At 41.6% G+C, this 22,863-nt stretch overlaps 1 protein-coding gene across 3 annotated transcripts in view; it reads left to right on the forward strand.

Annotated features, from left to right (window-relative positions):
• Nucleotides 1-22,863, forward strand: part of SNAP25 (synaptosome associated protein 25) — a 131,466-nt gene that overhangs the window by 39,038 nt on the left and 69,565 nt on the right. For 2 of the 3 annotated variants that reach the window (XM_021078361.1, XM_021078359.1), the window contains exon 2: nucleotides 6,265-6,453. The gene's annotated coding sequence lies outside the window, so the exon portion shown is untranslated. Of the gene's footprint in view, nucleotides 1-6,264; nucleotides 6,454-6,504; nucleotides 6,636-22,863 lie in introns of those variants that run through there. The other variant, XM_021078360.1, reaches the window with a different exon arrangement.

The following is a 22,863-nucleotide window of genomic DNA, read 5'->3' on the forward strand; positions in this document are numbered from 1 at the left end:
AATGTGATGCTGAAACTCATGAGAGAAGATAGGCTGGGAATATAAATTGAACATTTACACACACACACACACACACACACACACACACACACACACAATGGTTAAACTCAGGACATGAATCAGATTCTTTTAAGACAACATGTGAAAGAAGGAGTAGGACATTGGGTTCTCTTGATAGACCATGTTTCCTGTTTTCAGGAGTCTGGAAAATCAATGAGAAGTCTCATGTATTAACTGGGATTAAAATAATAATAATTACTTTTCACATATCTCAGAGGATTGTGAGGATCAAAAGAGATCATGTGTGTGATAGTGCTTAACAATCTGTACAAACATGAGCTGTTCTATATTCTTCTCTTTGGCTTAGAGCATGAAAGTTTTCATGGTGGAGAAAGCATTCCATGGACATATGGAGCTCCCAGAGGGTTTGTGTAGGGCTCAGGGAAAGGTCCAGCTTAACCTGCTGGGCACTGCAATTTTGCTGCTTCACCCCATCTGCTATGGAAATTGAGGAGCCAACAGAGAAGGGAGAAACAGGTGAGAGCAGCTGACAGAGCACTTTAAGAAATGGAATGAATGGTGAAGTTAGAGGCGAAAAAGTTGGGAAGTTCACTGGATATGTCCAAGGGATCACTGATGTTATCTGCTGAGATATTAGAATGTGCCTTGCCTAGCCTGGTGCCTGTTAGCTGGCAGAACTGTACTGCTCTTCACGGCCAACAGTAATAAAATGGTCCCTGGTAGCTTGCTCCGTCCCCAGCCATATTCTGAATTATTCACATCAAGCCATCTCAACTTGATTTTTACTGCCAGAGTTTCTAGCCCTAGGAAGGAATTCCTATTTAAGACCTCATATCATCCCCTCAAAACCAGTGGGCAACATCGATGCTTGGTTCTGACCTCTGGCTGACTCTCTCAAGTATATTTTCAGTGCATCTTCTGATCCAATTTTTATTTATGCTCCTTACTCGGTATTGATCTCTGAATTCTCTCTTTGATTGTATGTGGTGCTCTTTTCTTTGGAATATGTTGCTTCTGTTTACTCCAAGTAATCACCTTCCCGCCTAAATCCTCTCTTGAAATTCACCACCAAACCTTCCGTCAGTGATCCATAGACTCATCCTATTAGCAAAAGGAATCTAAAGCTGCTCATGAGAAAAGTTACACACAGACCATACTATGTTGAGGCAGAGAGGTTAGCTATAAAGAGAAGAGTGTAATAGTTCATTTTATCTGTCAACTTGACCAGGCCACAGGACTCCCAGATATTTCGTCAAACATTCTGGGTATTTCTGTAAGAACCTATAGGTGATATTAACATTGAATCAATAGACTAGGTGAAGCAGATGGCCCTCTCTAATGTGGTGGGCCTCATCCAGTCACCTAAAGGCCTGAGTAGAACAAAAAGGCTGATGCTCCCCCAAGCAAAAGAGAATCCCCCTTGCCTGCTGGTCTTCAAACTAGAACAATGGCTTTTTCCTGCCTTCAGATTCAAATTGAAACAATTGGGAGTGCCCTTTGTGGCTCAGTGGTTACGAACCCGACTAGGACCCATGAGGATGCAGGTTCGATCCCTGGACTCGCTCAGTGGGCTAAGAATGTAGCGTTGCCGTGACCTGTGATGTAGGCCAGTAGCTATAGCTCCAGCTGGACCCCTAGCCTTGGGTCTTGAGCCTGCTGGTCTAGAGCTACACCACCACTGGCTCTCTTGAATCCAGCTAGCTTACTTACCCTGCAAAACTGGAGACTTGTCAGCCTCCACAATCAGGTGGGCCAATTCCTTATAATAAATCTCTTTGCATATATATATATATATATATATATATATACACACACACATACACACACAGTGGGATGGTATGGGGGGAAGAGAGAAAGAAAGAGAGAGAGTGTGTATTTATATTCTATTGGTTCTGTTTCTCTGGGAAACCCTAATACAGATGGGGTAACTCCAATAGTCTTGGCACAGTGATTAAGAGCTTGGACTTTGGGTTTCAAATTCCAGCTGTACCATTTATTAGCTGTGCCCTTGTTGAGGTTATTTAACCTCTCTAACTCTCAATCCCCCCCTCCTCTGTTTTACTTAAATCCCAATATATCCCAGTGCCAAGCATATGGCAAATATTAGCTGTTGAGTAAATGAATGAAAGACTACAGATGAAGAAACCAAGGCCTAGAGCCATTAAACTGTACATATCTCATTAGTAGCTAATGAAAAAAAAAAATAAACCCTTCACATTACTGCAGAGTTACATGTCATTACTTAGAGGAAAAACTTAAAATTCTCATGAAATTGAGAAATTGATTTTATTTAACTGATAACTTCAGAATTTCCTTGTGAGTTGGTTATAATTATTGTCCACATTTTATATAGGAGATGACTGACATACAGAGAGGTTACAGAACTAAAAAAATTCTTGGAAGATTTACTGAAGGAATATTACGATCCCTTTAAAACAGACTTTTAGTGTTTTCTCCTTCTCTCTGTCCCTGATTGTCTCAAGGGTCTTCCTCCCTACCTGACCACCTGCATGTCTTGGTATTGCAGAGGGTCCTAGGATGCATCATGCACAAAAGAGCCTATAATTCTGATGCATTAAGAAACAGGAGCTTGGAAGCATCCAGACCCTGGCTCCTGAACATGCTTCCTCCATCCTATGATGCTGTTCTTACTAAAGAACCAGGTGCTATTTAAAATTCTGGATGTGCAGTTGTATTTTTTCTCAACCTCGCAAGCCAAAAACAGAAACTGACATTCCTCATTTCTCCCTCTACCTCTTACAAGAGGTGTCCTGGCTTCAGAGGCTTCAGGGAACAAGTTTAGATCTAGACATGTATGTTTCCCCAGGTACTATTAGGTCCCTAATTATAAAAGGGGTGGGGGCTGGGGTAAGGGCTGGAAGAACATATAAAGAGAAAGTGGCCAGCAAGCTAGGTGGAAAGGACACCAAGGAATTAAAACAGTTGATCTGTCAAACTGTATATTCCTGTGCCTTCACAATATTCCAAAATGCTGTCTCAGGGTGCCACAGGAGGACCTTGGAGAAGGGGTTTCTGAGCTGGGCTAGTTCTAAACTACTTGCCAACTGACCTTGAAAAGATCTTTTTTTTTTTTTTTTTTTTTTTGTCTTTCTGCCTTTTCTAGGGCCACTACCGTGGCATATGGAGGTTCCCAGGCTAGGCATCCAATCGGAGCTGTAGCCGCTGGCCTACACCAGAGCCACGGCAACATCGGATCCTTAACCCACTGAGCAAGGCCAGGGATCGAATCTGCAACCTCATGGTTCACAGTCAGATTCGTTAACCACTGTGCCACGACGGGAACTCCGAAAAGATCTTATAATATTTTATAAAACTTTTATAATTATTCTTTATGAAGTTGTAATTATTGAGTCAACCATGCATCATGCAGCTTACCTGGGAGATACAAGCTAAGTATCTTAGATCTGGAGTTATTGTTAATCCAGGATACTTTGGGGCATGGCACGGTGTACCAGAAAAAGCTTTCAGAGACTAAATTAGCATAGTGTAAATATCCATCCAGCAGAGCAGGTAATTTTCTCATTACACATCAAATGAGTTCTTAAGCATTAGTTACTCTACATGTTGGATCTTTGTAGAAATAATTCACAGGCAGCTGAATCATTTCAGAACAAATTTTCGATCACCTTCCTTCTCTGTGTGGCTTAGGCCTTTATAGACCCCAAAGAACGTGAATCTGCTGGTTCCCTACTGGCAAGGATGATTATGGACTTTTTTTTTTTTTTTTTAATCAAGCAATGAGAAAACCCTAGGGGAAAAATCTCATTATCATATTAAAATATATTGAAGGATACCCGGTTATCCCAAGTAGACAAATTTATCCAACATTTATGTTTTCCAAATTAGACTTTGCTACCTTTCCCAGAGCAAGATGAAGAATCTCTCAAACAGCATCATTTTTAACATAAGCACAGGAGAATGGAAAATGCTGCCGCCACCAAAAGATAATCCTGCAGAGCCTGTGGTATCTTCTGCGATGCTTTGGATCAGTCTGACTCTCTCCTCTTCCATGTAATTTTTAAAGATGTCAACATGGGGCATCAGCAGCTGAAAATTCAGAACACCAAGCCAGTCCTCCCCTGTGACTGCCACATAGCTTTTGCCTGCAGGATGAGCCTACATCACTGACGTAGTTACTTTTTTAGTTTCATTATTTTTTTAATCTGGAAAATCCCCCACCTCCTCCATTCCTTCACAAACCTCTGCCTGAATGACTCACAGATTGAGGACCATACACATATTGTTTCTCCCCACTTCAGGCTTCCCCCCACCCCCAAAAAAACTTGTGCATGCATTGGAAGGGAAAGAAATCCTGACCATGAAGGATTTTGCAGTGATACCACATTGTCGTCACTTCTCCCAGCCCATTCCAGCTTGCTCTATAATGAAAATAAGAACGGTAACTAGTTTTATTGTCAAGTATCTGAGGACCAGGCATATGTTCTTTTTCTTTATTGTATAAGGGTCTGAAAATGTTTAATGAAATAAACAAATTCAGCAACATGCCTTGTTTTAAGAACCCAGCTTCACTAAAAACCCAAACTCTGTTTGTTAATTATTATTATTGAAAGCATTAATATTTCAAGATACCACTGGATCAGAAAGTCTTTAAGAAAAAATGACTTCTACTTAATTTAATTAAAGGCATCGTTTATTAAATTCTTAGAGTTCTGCTCGCTATAACTGCCCCCTTTACAACTCTGCTTTCCTCCTTTCTTTCCCAGGATTCATTTTCTCCCCCTCTCTCTCCCTCTCCCTCATAGCGTGCAATTAAAAACCTAAGCTTGTTCTGAAGCCAGAGAAGGGGGTGGTGGGAAGGTGGTGTTGGAGGTGGGGGAGGAATTGTGCATTGTTTTTCCCAGCCCCACACAAGGATTTTCCATCACTTCAAAGAGGCCATCAAGTTTTAACACTGCGAGGCACGACTTCTAATCGCATCCTTCCCGGAAAAGTACAAACAGTTCCTCAGCCGAGGTCCCCACCTCCCACGCGCTCTCCAGCTCGCCCTCCCCGCGGAGAGCCCCGGCGACAGCCTCCCCAACACCTGTGAATCATCTGAGAGGCTGCCACCGCGGAACCATTTGCATACGCCACCCCCCCCCTTGGCGCCTAATGCACACAACAAAGGAGAACAGGATTATTGCTTTATGATCATTATTTTGAATCTCTCCTATGAGCAACCCTAGTAGCTTCTTTGGCCCACGTCCTGTTTTGAGCATCAGGGCCCCCAGGCCAACCTCGACTGGTACCCAGCGTTTGCGCACCGAATCAACCACCAGAATTTTGTAACGCTCCAGCAGTCCTTAAACCCGCAGCCCTCCACATTCTCCCCGGAAGTCTGGTCAGTTCTATAAGGCGTTTAAACGCCCCTGTGGACTATTCCTTAAAAACCATAAAACCCCAGGCTCTGATTGCAAAAGCAACCCCAAACAACGTCATATATTTTGCCCTCCGCAAACAACTCTCAACCTCAAGCTTTGAACTGCAGCAAACCCACGCTGGTTGGGTTAACTACCCTTCCCCCTCCCCTCCTCTCAACTCCTCTGATATCTCTCAGCCATAATTGCTCTGACGTAGTTTAAAATAACACGTACTAGTCTCGCTCCCCAAATGACCACATTAATGCGAACTCCAAGCCCTCAGATGCTACTTTGATAAAATGAAGAAATCACTCAAAAATAGTAACCCACGTAACCTGGCCATATATGGAACTGGTGAAGGTAGACTGGGATGCCCCTTCGGGCCCTATTTATTTTTAGAAAAAAAGAACAATTGCAGCTGAAATCTCCCCTCACTCCTTTACCTTCTACTTCTCTGCCTTCTCCTCCCCTTCAATGACTCAAAGACTCAACTCAGCAAGGGAAAATTTTTGTATACATAGTTGCATATATATTGCATATATATATCACATACATGTATACACACACACACATATATATACACATACACACACACACACATGCAAACAAATTATCAGAAGACCAGTAGCGAGATAAATGAGTTTGCCTGTGACCGAGTGTTAAAATGGAGTCATAAGCATTGTCCCGTTCGGGTGTTTATAAAAGACTAAAATACAAAGCTTTGCAGTAAAGGGAGCTGGGAGCTGAGTCAAGCGCTCATCACCTCACGGCTCCTCCCCTCCCACCCCCCGCCCCCGCCCTCGCCCCCGCCCTCGCCCTCCCTCCTCCCTCTGCTCCGCACACTTCCTCCCCGCCCCTCCAGGAGAAGGCTATTAAAAGCTGCTGACGTCAAAAGGGACGGCCATCTTTGATGAGGGCAGAGCTCACGTTGCATTGAAGACGAAACCTCGGGGAGGTCAGGCGCTGTCTTTCCTTCCCTCCCTGCTCCGCGGCTCCTCCACACTTGGAACCTGCAGGGGCCGGGCGAACACCACCCTCTGGAGAAGGCAAGGTAAGGAGCCCCCCACCCCGGGTCGTGGTTCTGGTTTGGATGACCGCATACTCAGAGAGGACCACAGCTGGGCAGACCAAGTGCGCTTGGGCAAATATAAGAATTTGTGCACCTAGGGTGCGGTATTCCGTGTGTGCGCGTCTGGTTAGACTCCGCTTGAGGCTTTATAAAGTATTTTCGAGGTGAGTTACTTGAGGAAGGGATGAATGGGGACAGCGCTAATGGAGCGATAGGGAGGAAGCGCAGGATATGTACCGAATAATAACTTACTCTTTTGAAACAGTAGTGGGACCCTCTCTTCCATTTTGCAATGCAGTTTTCAGAGCTGTCTAGGCTGCTGGTTGGATTTTTTTTCTTTTCCTGTAGATCAAAACAAACCAACCCTGTTGTTCTGACCCTATTATTATGACTGTTGTAGTTAGGGCGCTATTATCTAGGGAAGAATTAGGAAGAAGGCAGGGTGTGGGCGCTGGGGAGGCTAAAGAAGGGGGGGAGCTCCTGCCCCGGGTAAGCTGAGCTTCAGCCGCCACAGCAGCCTCCATGCCCCACGGACTTGATTTATGCCGCCTGCTCCACGTCAACTGCAGACTGGCGGGAGGCGGGCGGGTAGTGCTGGGTGGGAGGGCTCTGCGGAAGGCTGGAGGGGGCGGGGGCTCGCCTCCGGGACTGCAGGGGCCCGCACTCAGCACCCTGGACAGCAACACCAAGAGCCTGCGCTAGCGCCCGCGACCTTTCAGCACCACGGATAGCAGTCCGGCCGCAGAGCCGCATCTACCTGCGGCAGAGATGCCTGGCCAGGGCTGAATTTTCCTGGGCTGGAAGCCAAATTGCTTCTCTGAGACTCCGGTCTCATGGAGACCCCTAATAGAGCAGGCATAGTACGTGGACAAGAAGAAAGAAGAAATAAATCCTGCCTACAAGACTCCTTTTCAGGAGATTACTTCTCCCATCATTTGCTCTTCCAGAGCTTCTTAAAAAAATATATCTTGTGGAGATTTTTTCTGTTGCACTCTTCCCTCCCTTTTTAAAGTAGGACATAAACACATTTTTTAAAAATCTGAACTTATCCTCCAGTCACAAGTCAGGGTTTTGTTTATTTCTCTTTTTAACACAGAATAAATATGTCTACAGAGGCTGAGTGGTCATGAGTGAGGTGTACATGAAGATGCTAACACATAGGAGTGATATATGTTTCTACTTGCGTTTATCGATAAAAATATGGGGTTAGTTGAACTCAGCAGGATCAACTTTAATAATGAATCCCTCTTCCTCTCCCCCACCCTTGTAATTAGGCATGAACATAAGCACACACCCACAAAAATACATCTCTGAGAAATATTACAGGTCTTATAGGGTATAGATGTAACCTCTTTGGCCACGGTTTCAGAGTGAGAGGAGTATTTCCTATGCTGGTTATCTAATTTTGGCAACATTAAGACTGACTTTCCTCAGGAGAATCCAACTCTGTCCTTCAGAGTGATGCAGAAAAAAGGACCATGGTGTTAAAATGAAACTGGACTCTGAAGATCTACTGCAATTTCCATTACAGCACTGCGGGATTTTTCTGAGGCAGTGATAAGTATTTTAACCATTTTCTAATCTGAGGTTTGGAGCCTGTGAATGAACAAAAAATTATCATAGGGATATTTCCAGCTGTTTGATATAGATGAAATCAACATAAAATTACCAGAATTTTACTATCCAAGTAGTTATTAAATAAGAGTAACAGCATCCTCTGTAAGAATATCTGTGTACAGCACATGAAAGAAACACTGTCATGATCCCCTAAAAAGCCTCAAAATAAGATCTTGGATTGTGTTTTGATAGTCATTAATTCTAATCATTTATATACTAGTAGTGCTTAAATGCCATCTACATAGAGAAGGTACTTTCATTCCTTGCTCTTTATTTCCTAGTGTTTTTCATTTTTTACAGATAACCATGTGTTTCTATACAAGTATATATTGATCCGTTGCTGGATATGGATGTAAAATTATTATTCAAGCGTATGTAACTGCATGGAAGAATTTTATAACTCTGCAATCTGCAGATGAAATAAACAACTGTGTTTTAGTGATGGGAGGAGGGAAGAAAGTAGGAGTCTTAAAAAAAAAAATGCTTTGACTTCATGCTTCACGTCCAGACAGCTCTCTGCGTAGTTGCGACAAATGAAAAAGCCTAACGCTGCCGGAATTACGTGCTTGGACATTAGTAATTACTGTTGGGTTTGTTTGCTAGTGGAAGACTGGGGTCGGGGGGGTGGGGGGGCAGAGGTAGGAGACTGCAGTGAAGTTGGCAAAGGGCACAGATCTGGGAGGAAGTGGTGATGTGCACAATGATGGAGCTAATTCTAGAATAGCTTACTGAGAAGTTAAAAACAATCGCAGCATGAATTTTACATTTACATTATTGATAAGCTTCAGGAAAATAATAAAAGAGGTTTCCTGCTTTAAGTTTTAAATGTTAAAGTCCAGGGCAATACAGCAAGAAAAGGCAGGAGCAAAGGGACATAAAATGTGCCAGGAAACGTTCACACAGAACTTTGCTGGTATCTGCTTATTTGTTCATTGTCATTTTCTGCTTTACCACCTTGACATTCAGAAACAATTTTGTAATCTTAACCTCTCCATGGTAAAATCTCCCAAGACTTCACAATTTTATTTTTACTTGGTTAAACATGCACGCACACCCACACACATGCACGAGCATAGTACAAACTAACTGCCCCTTAATTAGCTTGTATAAAGACATTTCTAAACACTAAGTGTTGACCCCAAAGTGATGGTTATTCAACTAGAATATTGATGTTTTTGTCAGTACCACCTCTTCCCATAGCAGCCTGCCTTCAGTAGAACGTGTAGGTTTTGACAATTAGGAGAAATAAGAGATAATTTGAGAAAGAGGTTGAGAAAGGAGACATGAAGGATAAAAAAAAAAAAAAAAAAAAAAGGTAAATCTGCTTTTTATATAATGGACTATGAGTAAACTATTTTTCTCACTTTATGGAACTGCTTTACCATTCTGTAAAGGTAAGAAAATTGATGTTTTCAGCCTCAGTGCTAGATACATTTCTGCAATGTCATCCCTTGTCACCAGGGACCAACCTGATAGGAAGCTACTGATCAATTATTGAGCACCAGATACATAAATGTACCCCCTGAAGGTTATAAAATCTCATGCCGATATGGTCTTTGACCCTAGTAAGTTTAGCATCTAGTACTTTTAATGAAAATAATGAACAAAAAAATTAATAAATAATACCAGAATGAATAAAACAGTAGAAAAAAAACCACGAAGGTATAAATAATTATTTGCCAAGTGAATGTGACCAAAATCAGGAACGTCTATTCTGAGAATGACAATAGTTCAGTGAACCAGAATGATCTGAGAGAGGAAGTGGGGCTTGGGCTGGCTTTTGGAGGTTGGAAAGAGGTGAGGGAAGTCTGTTAAGTAAAAGTTACAGCATAGGCAGAACTACAAGTTAGGCAAGCCCAAGTTATGGTCAGCAAACCCTAAAAATGCCTGCCCATTTGGGTGGAGTGGAGAGCTTATATAGGGGAATACCCTAAAACAGTGAGTTGGGGCCTTCTATCGAAGGCAGATGCTAGGCTTAAGACTCGGTGCTTTATCCTCTAAAATTGATTTCTGAGCAGAAGTTGATAGAGTCAAGTAACCATGTCTTTTTTTTTTTTTTTTTAACATCTTGAAATTGTTATTGACTGAATGGAATTAAATTTGCATTCTCCTAGAAATAGAGGGGAGCAAATTGGTATCTTAAAGATGATTAATTTAAAAAATAATCACCGGTCCTCCTTTAAGCCATCTATTAAGAGCACCTTTCAGTATGACTTCAAAGTCTTACCCAGAAGTTAATTGTAAGTTTTAAATTTTCATAATTGACTAGAACATATTATTCAAGATGAGCACCTACCAAGGAGACTGAAAACTGGGTCAGGAATCTGGAGATGAGAGGTATCCAGAAGGTGCACCTGAATAATAAACATGCAGAATGACACTCTCTTGGACACTGAGTATTCAGCATTGTCAAATACACCGACTGGACAGATGAAAAAAGATGCCGGGTTTTCTGTGCATGTCTTAGGCAGCATACACATAGAACTAGCTCCAAATAGCTAAAACTGGGGTGGGGTGGGGAGAGAGAAAAACTGAGACAAGGTGGCCAATATATCATATTTCTTTCCCTACAACCCTAGCTGACTTTTGAGGAAGACTCTCTCACTCCAGGGCTTGCTTCAGGTCTGAACTATACCCGTTTTGTTTTGAATCTTACTCTCACCATGGAGCTTCAGAAATTCCAAATTCTGACGGAACTGCTGAACCAAAATAGTCAATGGCTTCATGTGGAGGAATAAATGGCAGTTGCAGACACAGATCTTGTTGCTGTTTCAGTTCTTGCTCTGAAGTGTCAAGGGACAGTTCTCATCTGTTCTTCACCAAAACACTGGCAGGAGAGACATCCTTAGGATAACATGTTGATTTCTAAGTCCACTCCCTGGGGGAAAATTGGACATAGTGACGTTTGATGCTTTAGGAGGTCAGACTGGCAGTTATTAAACCGAGTGCAGAGAGCCTTCCAAGTTATCGAGTTGGGGGGCAGAAACACAAACAGCATTGGGGAAGCAGGAAGTGGTGAGTGGAAAGAGTATTTTCCATTTTCCATTTTTAATCTTACAAGAGGAAAGAGAAATCTTACTACAAGAGAAATTTCCAGAGAACTCCGGCTGCACTATGAAATCTTTAGAATTACTGTCATTGCAGTAATGATAGTAGCTACTTGTTTCTACATAATTTTCTTCACAAGGATCTCAAAGTACTTCACCCAGTATGAAAGTCCAGGTATTTTCTGATTTCTAAAAGAATGATGCAAACCATTGTCATGTGAGGTCATAAGTGATATTAGATGACATTCAGTAATCCGTAAGTGTGATTTAGGACTGTGATACCCAAGGCATGATTTATTAATCAGAATAGATCTGTGACTAGAAGAGTGAGCCACTGATTCTAAAAGCTTTTACCTGTACTAGTTCGCTGAATCCTCATAGCAATCCTATAATCAGGGTACTATTATCACTTCCATTTTACAGATGAGGAAACTGAGGCAGAGAAAGGCTAAATAACTTGCCTAACATCACAGAGCAGAGCCAGGATTTAAATGCAATCAGTCTGACTCCAGAGTCTAAGCTCTTAACTATGTAGTCTTCTACATCTTGCATGATCCACATTTTTCATATTGGCTAAATAAGGCAAAGAGAATATATATGATTTTTTTTCAATATCTTTTCCCCTTCAGTTGGATGGCAGAGCATGATGGTAAGGATGCTGATCAGGAGCCAGGAGACCTGGTTCTAGCCCTGAAGCAGTTGCTTATCATTTTCTTTAAATAAGTCATTCAACCACTATTGAATTCAGTGTCTTATCTGTAGAATGACAGAATTGGGCTAATGTTCTCCAGTATCCTTACCATTTGAAAGTCAATGAAATTAGTGGAAAACTCTAGGCAGGAAGTCTGAGGATAGTAGGCTGATGGTCTCAACCAGCACTGCCTTAATACTGCTTCAAGAACTGACCTGACTCCCTCCCTCAATGTAGACAATTATATCCACATCCCCTCTCCTCCTCAGTCTCTCTTTTTTTTTTTCCCCTCAATAATTTCTTTAAATTTTTTGTTATAGTTGATTTACAGTGTCCTGTCAATTACTGCTATACAGCAAAGTAACCCAGTTATACATATACATACATATATATTCTTTTTCTCATAATATCTTCCTTCAGGTTCCATCACGAGTGATTGGCTATAGGTCTCTCTGCTCTGCAACAGGATCTCATTGCTTATGCACCCCAGATGCAATAGTTTGCATCTACTAACCCCCAAACCCCCAGTCCTTCCCACTCCAGCCCCTTCCCCTTTGGCAACTACAAGTCTGTTCTCCATGTCCATGAGTTTGTCTCAATGATTTCCTTGACATCATCTTTCTGAAGGCTTTCTGGTCAAACTTAAGAAACTCTGGCTTTTTCCTCAGAGCCCTTATGTGAGTCATCACTGCTTTGGGGATCTCCCTTCTCAATCAGATTTATTGCTGTCTGTTACAGACGCTTTCCTACAACCTGCCTAAACATTTTATAATTCTTTTTTCAACCTTGTGAACTGTTTTTACCGTTTTTCTTTCTAGACCCCCTTTTGATCATGTCTCTTGTCTTGACTTAAAGCAATTTATTAGCTGCTATTTCCTTATTTCTTCCTCTGCCTCTGAGAAAAGTGGAAACAGGAGCTTTTATAAAATCTCTGAGCTCTTAAATACTTAAAAAGTAACATTTCCATATGTCCTGAGTCACATTATGTAAGTAGCCAGCTTAAAAACTAATCAAATTTGGAGGACTGGAGGTGGTGGTGGTAAAATCACATTATAAAAAAGCTTCAAGGGCAAGAGACTAGGAGAGGGAGGAGCTTTAAAGCCTATGAGATTTAAAGTTCAGAGGCCAGCAGCTGGTGGTACAGTATTTATTAATTAAATTCAGTTATGTGTGAATTAAATTCACAAGTTCCAGAAAAGCCATGTTCTCATTGTTGCTATAACCTTGTTCTTACTGCCGATTCCAGCATCTTTCCATCAAAGCAAAGCATGATATTACGAAAGGAGATCCTAACTGATTTTTTTACTGCTGATTCACAGAGGTTAGCCTCAGCAGTGATTAACAGATAATAAGAACAAGTCTGTATCCCCAAAAAGAGATGGGGGAAAATCCTGTTTAAGGGTTAGTGCTTCCTTTTAAATGCTCAACAGCCATTCTGGAGAAGCTCACAGTGAATTAACAAAGCTCACGCAGGTTTTAATGCTGAATGACAGCTGTGCTAGGTTTATGAATTGCTTTCTCTGGTCATGGAAAAAATAAGTTTGAATCTCTTTGCTAGTAAAGGAAAGTGAATTATGATTCATGTGAAGGGAAAATGAAAACAACTTACCTTTGATTCTGCTTACGGGGGTTTTGATACTGATCAAGTTTGGTTCCTATTATCCAAAGATGGTTCATTCTCCTGTCTTAAATTGAGACTGTTTGCACTTTCTGCTGACTCACCTCATTTTCCAAGAGGCTGCATTTATACTTGAACAGTGAGGCTATTTTCCTGCTAGAATAGTAGGTTGGACAAAACGACCATCTGTTCCCAGCTTCCCTATCACTTCTTGTATCTAAATGACACTAGTTAAAGAGTTTGAACTTGGGAGATGACTGTTCATGCCTGTGGGCTTGAATGAGTGGTGTCTGTCCTTTACTGATGACAGCATGTAAGAAAAGGAAAGCCTCTTAGGTGTCCCCCCAACTCCCTGAGACCAGAATCACTTTGACTCCTGCCTCATTCCCATCATAGAGAAATCTCTCAATTCACCTCACAGAGTCCAACAAGTTGAACAGAATCCCCTTTCTGTGGAGAATCTCAAACCAAATTGCTGATCTCTCCCCCCCGCTTTTCTTTCTTTTTTTTTTTTTTTTTTTTTTTTTGTCTTTTCTAGGGCCACACCCGTGGCATATGGCGTTTCCCAGGCTAGGGGTCAAATTGGAGCTGTAGCCACGCCAAGTCTGCGACCTACCCCATAGCTCAGGGCAATGCCAGATCCTTAACCCACTGAGGCCAGGGATCAAACCTACCACCTCATGGTTCCTAGTCGGATTTGTTAACTACTGAGCCATGACGGGAACTCCTGATCTCTCTTCATATTTGCTTTTGCGTACAGTTTCAAAAATAGTGATGGGATCAATTACAAAACAGTATATTTCTTCAGTTTCTCTGCAGTTGGTCTGGGACGGGCCTGACAGCTAATGAGAGGTAAATCACACTGCAACTTCTCTACTGATAAACAGAAAGCAGAGGGGAATAAATGCCAGTAAGTCTGCTAGGAAGAACACTGGTAAACAATTTCAATATGCAGTAGTCCTATCAAATGTGTTTTTTACTTTAATGGAAAAGTCCATTATAACTTCATTAGAATCCTAGACATCAAGGTAGTGGTTCTTGATTTATACCTGAGAAATTGCTAAATATATCTACTTTTTCTAGTTCCAAGATGACTATCCCTATATTTCTCAAACGTAAATCAGCTGTCACTATGGCACTCTTCAGGAATTAATTAATTCAACAAATACTTATTGGGCATCTGTCATGTACCAAGAAAACATGCTACTGGTTACTGAAGATAGATCAGTAAATAAAACGTGCCTGATTCTGCCCTCAATGCATGTTGCTAAGCATCCCTCTTTGAGATATTACTATTTTACAATGCTTGTTTCACATAGACTCCCTTTTAGAATCTAAGACGTTAACCCAACCTAGAAAAGAATTTGACTCTCTATCCAAAATATGCAATTGATTGAAGATTTCTACTGAGTGGTTGGTATCCATGGAGAGGTTGATTTCATAAACAAACCATAAATTGAGAACCAGCCTCAGCCATCAAAGAACTTGGTAAATATCTATGATATGCCCTTATGTAAAGTTCTCCATTTATGTGGCAATAAATTAGGATAGCACTAAAATTGCCTTTAAGTACTTGTTATATTCTAGTATCCCAGTCTCTCCCTATATAGATTGTTACTCACCACTCATGGGGATAACAGGTGAAGCTTCAAGAAACATGGTACCACCGAGGCCAGAAAACCTAGTCCCAACGGAAACTGACAGCACTTATGCCTTGAACCTAACCAGAACCCAGACTGGGACTTGAACCCATGGTTTTTAAATAAGAATCACTTACCTGATGTCTGAACTTACTGAGGTTTAGGTTCTTTGTGCCTCAGTGCAGAAGGAATTCAGCAAAAGATGAAGTGATAGGCAAGAAATAGATTTATTAAGATAAGGCACTTGTGAGAGATGCAAGCAGGCAGGCAAAGAGGCTCTGCCCCAGGATTAAGTGGGCTACATTTTTATAATCCAAGGAAGTGGTGGGTGGGAAAAGACCACCTCTTCCTCTTTCTTAGAATAGTAGCTCCTCCTTCGTATCTGGTAAGAGAGTATTTGACCCTGTAAGGTCAAACTAGGATTGTCAAGGTGCTTATTCAAATCAGCAGAAGGGTGATCCTTAAACTGCTGCCCTTGGTCCTAAGGGTAATGACCTGAGGCATATCTCATGCTTTGCTTTGTGGTAAGCCTGCTTCATTCTGATGGCTTTCTTGAGTTATTATTAACTTACAGTGATCTCCTAAAGTTCCCTAGGTTTCCCTCTCTATGGTCCCCTATTGGGGCTTCTGCAACTACATGTGTAACTATCCTAGTCCATCTCTATCACAACTCTAAAATTCACAGAGAAATGCAATAATAGAATGACTTGAGAGAGAAGCATTTTTGGATGACAGTACCTCCCAAGCCAATCTACCTCTCACCTCTGGAAATTCCCTATCATTGAACAAGTTTCGAAGATTCAGCATCAAATAGAAGTATGTGTTCACCCCCAACTCTTGCTTTTATAAATTTACCTCTTCTTACCAATGAGCAAAGTTCCCATCCTTCTTGTAAGACTTACCACACTGCTTTGTAATTTTGTACTTATGCATTTCTTTTCCTTAGCAGACTATAAAAGTCTTTTGAGAGCAAGGGCAGTATCTGAACTATCTTTGAATCCTCAGTACCTCTAACAGGGCCTGCCACACACCAAGTATACAGGAAAAGAATGAATGATGGGGATACCAACCCCCTTTGCAGTGAAAAAAATTCTACCACTGTAAGTAATTCCTTCTTTATTTGATTCAATGTTATGAACAGAACAACTTGGGAATACAGATTCATCCTAAATGTTGGCATAAAATCCTTTCCCAAGGAAGCGCTTTTGTTCATCCCAACTAGCTGCCAAATCTTGGCAAATAATTTATTTTTCTGACTTGCTGTTTTATCACTTATGAGTCAGGGGTTAAAATGCTAATGAAGAATCAGAAGAGTCTCAAGAAAAGCATTGCTAAAATCAGGATTATATTCAGAGAGGAGGAATCATTGCCTATGAATGATTTGGGTCAATTTCCCATATAAAGCCAAGCTGTTTAACATCTATAAAATAATGTATTAAAAATTCTTTACTTTTCATTCGATGGAAAGGATATTTTTGATGCCCTCTTCACACATTCACTGAGACATATGTTATAGTCACACGGGAGATAGATTGGTGGCTTCAGGCAACTCTTGTCTGGCGTGGTTGGAGACGCACATATTTGTTGCTTCTCTGTTAGAGTTGGTGTCATGGTGTATACAAGCTCACCACATTGATTTGGCTTCCAAGAAAATGTCCTCCAAACACATCAGTTTCTTACTTGTCCTTTCAAACACCCAGGGTTCTCTTGCTTAGGAGAGAAAAATAAAGTGAGGCATGATATGGTAAGTCAGTCCCATTATCATTAAGAAAAAGCCATCACCATCAGAGCATTGAATTTTGCATTCTCCCCCCAATCCTTCTCATGAAGCAAGTCTAAAATTGCTGGTCAGGTCTCTGTGCCCTTCTTACTCCAGCTGAAAGTAAAGATACCCCTTGATGACTATAACAAAAAAATAACTGGGGACCAGTTTTGAGGGCATTATCCTGCTGTGTCCCCCTTTGCCTGGCAAAGCAATAAAGTTATTCTTGTCTTCTTCAACCTCCACCCTCAAAGTAACTAACTTATTGAATGCCCACGGTATGCTGCACTAGACCCTTAGCATACATTATCTCATTTAATTTCCATGGCAACCTTAAAAGCATTTGGAGGTCTTGTCTCTCTGACTGCAAAGCCCACATGTTTCCCCATCACCTCATGGATTTTCTTATGAGTCGCACACAGTCCACTGAGATCTTTTAATAGAAAGTATGCTCTTTTTTTTTTTTTCAGGGCTTTTTAAAATTTTACTTTATCCATTTGAATAGGTGTGAAACAGCATCTCATTTTTTTATGTTGTATTTTACTTGATTTTTATCTTTGCTATTATAGTTGCTTGAAAGTATGCTTTTGATATGTAGAACACAGGTCAGCAAAAAACCAAAGAACTCAGTTCTCTGGACTAAGAAGTCAGATAAGATGTGGTGGTAGAATTTCCCTGCAGAAACTAAATATCCAGACAAGCTCATTGGGGACTAGATTGAGAGTCAGGGGGTTCCATACCTATCCTGTCTCTGCCACTTCGGTTGTATCTCCCTGAGCAATTTACCTGACTTACACTGAGCCTCAGTTTTCACATCTGTACAAGGATAGCTGCTATGCACCTGTCATGTAGTTGTTATGCAACCCTGAGCTAATGCCTGGGAAGTATTGTTACTTTCATCTGGGAGAGAGGAAGGAACTGATATCATGTTCTGTTGTTTGCCATTTGCCATTCAAATTTCCAGCCTTCTTTATTGCAGGTTATGTGGAGGCCAAATGCTTCCTTTCCTCTTTACAGTGTTGAGTTTGCTTAATGAAACAACAGATCCTGCCATTAGATTATTTTGTTTAGCTTGAGCAGCATGCGTGATAAAATGGGAAGCTGTGTCAACAGTCTTTGATTTTTCTTCTTGTGAGGGGAATATTTAAAATGACTTTTGAGTAGCATCTCTGCTTTGGGAAAGGCTTTGTGCTTCTCAGGATAACTTTAAGGAAACACTGGCCCCTTCTTGCCTGATGCCTTGGGTGTTAAGGCCCTTAAGGAGTTAAAAAGAGATCATTTGCAAAATTTCCTGCTATGCTTTAGCTTAAGAAAAAGAATTTTGCTGTAATCTATTTAGTGAATTATTATTGAAGCTACATCTGTTGGTTTAATTTTGTATTGAGCGTCATGCTAATGGTTTTTGTTGGGGAAGATTAGGTTCCATATTAAATATTGTATGCATGCATATGTGTATTTGTATGTGCACACAATGTATAGGCAAAGATGTGCAAATACGCTCTTTCTTGCAGCCAGTTTTAAATACAGGATTCCTACATGCATCACCTCATTGTCAAAACCTTTAGCTTTATTCATATAAACCAATAAATATAAAATATGTATATAATAAAGCAAGTTATGTAAACAGCAAAATATATGCTCCTAGGCTGCATTCATAGAATGATTTCCCACCAAAGTTGGAAAATGCTCCCAAAGCAATTCTGTAGGCAGCAATGATCTCAAATTTGGGGAGGATTTCTGAAAATTTAGGCTTACAGGACAAGAGAGCTTTCTGGGAAAGGTTTTTGAAATTCATACCGTCTTCTGAGCACCTACTGTGTACTAGTTGTTATATTAATGTCCATTGTAGCTAATATTATATTTAATTTCTACAGCATCCACCTAATGTTGAATGTTATTTTCCGCACTTGACTCTGAGAGGATACTGTTTGGTCAAGGTCCTACCAAGGTGCTATTTGTTGCCCCCTCCCCCTTCGTGAACCACCTGGTACACACCCACACACACGCACATATACACACACACCACACTGGTTAGTAATGAAAATATCAGAATTTTTGTTAAAGCTTGAGTGGGAAAAAGTGGTTAGAACCAGCAGCCGGACTCAGACCAGCCCTAGTCCTTCCCCAAGTCCAGACATTGAAGCCCACCACAGAAGGAAAGGCTACAGAAATGTGTGTGGTCAGGCACAGCTAGAATATCTTAGGCCCTTCGCTCTTCCTCCACTCATCTCTCCCAAGGGTGCAGAACCTGTCATAGGAGTGGCAGATCCCAAAGAAAAAACTAAGTAGGGGACTGAATGATGCTTGTTCCCTGCCTCTTTCCCATTTCACAGAGCACTTAGGTTGGGGGTTGGAAGGGCCAATAAAAGAAGGGGTGGAAGGGATGGTGGAAACTATCTTTTCAATTCTAATCTTCCCTAAGAGTGGAGGTTCCAGTTTTAAGGGACAAGGGAGGAACTGATGAGTCTGAGAGGCAGAAAACAGATCCTGCTTCCACACAACTAGTAAAAGAGGAAACCTGAGTTCAAATTCAAGATCCCAAGTGCAGGACTATTGAACCTTCACAATCAATGGCTCCCTACTCTAGGATGCTGATTCTCAAACTATGATCCTTGGACCAGCAACATCAGCATCACCCAAGGATTTGTTAGAAATGCAATTCTCAGGCCCCATCCCACCCTACTAAATCTGAAACTCTAGGGATGGGTTGAGAGTGTTCTGTTTTCATCACCTCTAGATGATTTTGATACATGCTCAAGTTTAAGAACTAATATCCTAGAGATCGTTAGTAGCTCCTTCCAAATGTTCACATTGATCTTGAACTGGGTCTCATGAAGATGAGGTGTTTATACTGTTCTCTGCCAAATATTTGGAGAGAGAAGTACTGTCCTGGCCACTTGATAGAAGTCTCCACTCACCCTTCTGACTTGTAATAAAGATGCTCTTGTCCAGCAGAATGAGTCTGAAGGATGAGGAAGGTGAATGTCCACAGAATGAAGATGGGGTCATGAGTGAAGGACAGAGGGCCCCTTCATTACACTTTTCTCCCTTCCGCAACAATGACTTATCCTCTGACTCCCAGAATCTTTCTCCCGAAATTTATCAAGATTTAAAATCTCACCACATGGCAGGATAACCTCTCTCTTCTTTCTGCAGTCCCAGCCTATAGTTTCTGGAGTATGCTAGAGAGGAAATGGTACCCACTGTGCAGAGGATAAAGCAGTTCCCTTTGCCTTTGCTTTGGACTCCTCCATAAACTACTGCAGGTGCAAGGAGGGCGCCTGGCCCTTCCACTCCTCTTGCAGTTTCTTGTTTTCTACTCTGAATCAGAGCACCAAGTGCACTTGGGAAAAGGATCCTGATAGCCCACATCACCCTTCTTTTCTGTCCTCCTCTCACAGAGAATCACAGATTTGGGTTGCCAGGGCAGAACTTATAAATGGTATTTTTTTAAAAATGACAAATGACTGGGCCCAGGGATAAACCACTTATCAGAGTTGCAGAGTGAGCATTACAGCCAAGGTTCCTGATTCAGTTCTCTTTTCTGGCCTCATCACTTCCAAATTTCCTCTCCAGCACAGATCCACACTCCACTCAGGAAATTTCTCAGTCTGCTTAACGCTCAGAGATCTCTAGCTTCAGTGACCCAGTATCTTAAAAAGCATGATAGGAACATTCCCATGATTCCGCGCTGCCAGGTACAGCATTCTGAAAAGGTCGGCTATCTTGCTTATGTCTATTTGCATTTAACACATGTCAGAAAAACACAAGTATAAATGGCTTAGGCAAAAATGGAGATGATTGCTTGCTCAAACAATCTGGGTAAAGGCTGAACAGTCAAATCATGGGAAGGGCAGAGAGGTTGCTGGAATTCAGGAGCAACTCAAATCCAGTGTTAAGCACCACCAAGGCCCTCTTGCTGCCTAAAGTCTGTGCTTCTCTCTATACATTGACTTCAGTTTCTCTCATTAAATAGTCAGTTCTAGAGTTCCCTGGTGGCCTAGCAGTTAAGGATCCAGTGCTGTCACTGCTGTGGCACAGGTTTGATCCCTGGCCCAGGAACTTCCACATCCCACAGATGTGGCCAAAAAAAAAAGTCAGTTCTTCCCTCCATATACCAGGAATATGGACACCTAATTTGTGCTTCCTCCATATCCACTATAGAAAAGGGACTGCTATTTATTGTCTGTACCACATGTTTAAAAAAATCTCAGGGAAAGGCTCTGATTGGTCCAGCTTGGGTCAGGTGCCCAGATTCCACCAGTTTCAAGGTTCTATGATGTAATAAGCCATATTATGTGTCCTGTATATACCGGCCTAATTATTATCACGTCACTTGTGTTTTTTTAAAGACACTTTTTGTTTTGTTTACAAATTGATTCCCCCACTTTGACCTTCATAATAGCTCTGGAAAGGAGGATGATTTTTAAAAATAACCATTTTATGCATATAAAAACTGAGGCATAAGAAATTTGACCGCCCTGGGAAATATTATGTACCTACTTAGTTGATGGCAGAGCCAGCCCAAGAATGAAGATTGAACAGAGGGCGTTTTGCTACTAATCCATGGATAGCAGACTAATGACCCCTATGTTTACTACTATGTTTAATACTGTCCACAAACTTGTTTTATTTGGCTAATGCTGGGTTTGCAAATGTCTTAATCTGAATGCCTTAAGGCAGAGTATTTCTTCTGCATTTTGCCACAGAGCCCAACACTTTACACACCTGCTTCAATCCACACATCTGTATTATCTTCCCAATCCCTGTAGACTGGGAAGATAATTTGAGTCTGTTTCCACAGCCTACCAAAGTAATGGTGTTCTGGTGGATCTGCCAGAATCAGATACAGCAGTAGTTTCCTGGGTTATTTTGCCACAACTTTTCTCATCCTCATAGTTACATCAGTATTTTGAGAAACAAGATTTTTTGTATTAAATGGGCCAACCAAATTTTGTTTTGTTTTGGTTTGTTTTCATCTACATAACATTAGCTTTTTGTTTTCCCCACTGACCCTCCTGGCAGTCTGATGAAGGCTTTGGATCCCGTTGCAGAGTAAAATTGTTTAATGTATAAAATAAAACAGACAGGATTTCATAGGTAACAAATTTCATTTAAGTATAGTCATCGAAATATTTAAATTGTGGGATAATCATATATAATCCTTGAAACATTAAACATGGTATAACACTATGTGGCCCCGTAGCTACTGTCATTTCAAGGCAGTGATGAAAATATCATGTTTTGGGAGGTCTGCAACAGCTGTAAAGTGGCACATCAGGGTTTGAGCCCTCCTCCCTCCTGCCCTCTGGGTGGTGGGGTGGGAGGAAGTGGAGTGGAGTGGAGGGAGGGGTGGGTCTACTTTCAGGTGCCAGTGAGAGCTGGGAAACCCTGAAGCAATTATGTAACAAAGGAACTTAAACCTGAGTGGCGTGAAACAACAACCATTTCTCACTGTTGTGAGTCTGCGAGTTGATGAGGTGGTTCTTGAGCTGGCTAGATAGAGTCTTGTTGGTCCATGTGGTCCTCACTTTCGGGAACGATGGTTGGTGCTGGCTCTTGGCTGGTGAATGGGGTGATTAGACCACGTATCATCCAGAAACAGCAAGAGAGGGCAAGCTTCAATGTGTAAGCACTTTTTAGAAAGTTTTACTGAAGGATAGTCGATGTACAAGGTTGTGATCATGACTCTGTCATGCATATACACATATCCACTCTCTTTCAGATTCTCTTCCCATGTAGATCATCACAGAATACTAGGTAGAGTTTTCTGTGCTATACAGCTGTTCCCCACTGGCCAATCATTCCGTATATCTCAGTGTGCATATTCCAGTCCCAAACCCCTAGTCCATCCCTCCCACCTACCCTCCCCTACCCGTCCCCTTTTTATGTAAGCCACTTTTCAAGTCCCTCGAGGCTACATTTGCTGTTGTCTCATTGGCCAAAGTGAGTGACATGGCTAAGCACAGTGTCAGTGTGGGAGGGGGCCATCCAAGATTATGGATCCTGAGAGGGAA

This window comes from Sus scrofa, chromosome 17 (genome assembly GCF_000003025.6).
Source record: "Sus scrofa isolate TJ Tabasco breed Duroc chromosome 17, Sscrofa11.1, whole genome shotgun sequence".
In the NCBI taxonomy this organism is placed as follows: Eukaryota; Metazoa; Chordata; class Mammalia; order Artiodactyla; family Suidae; genus Sus; species Sus scrofa.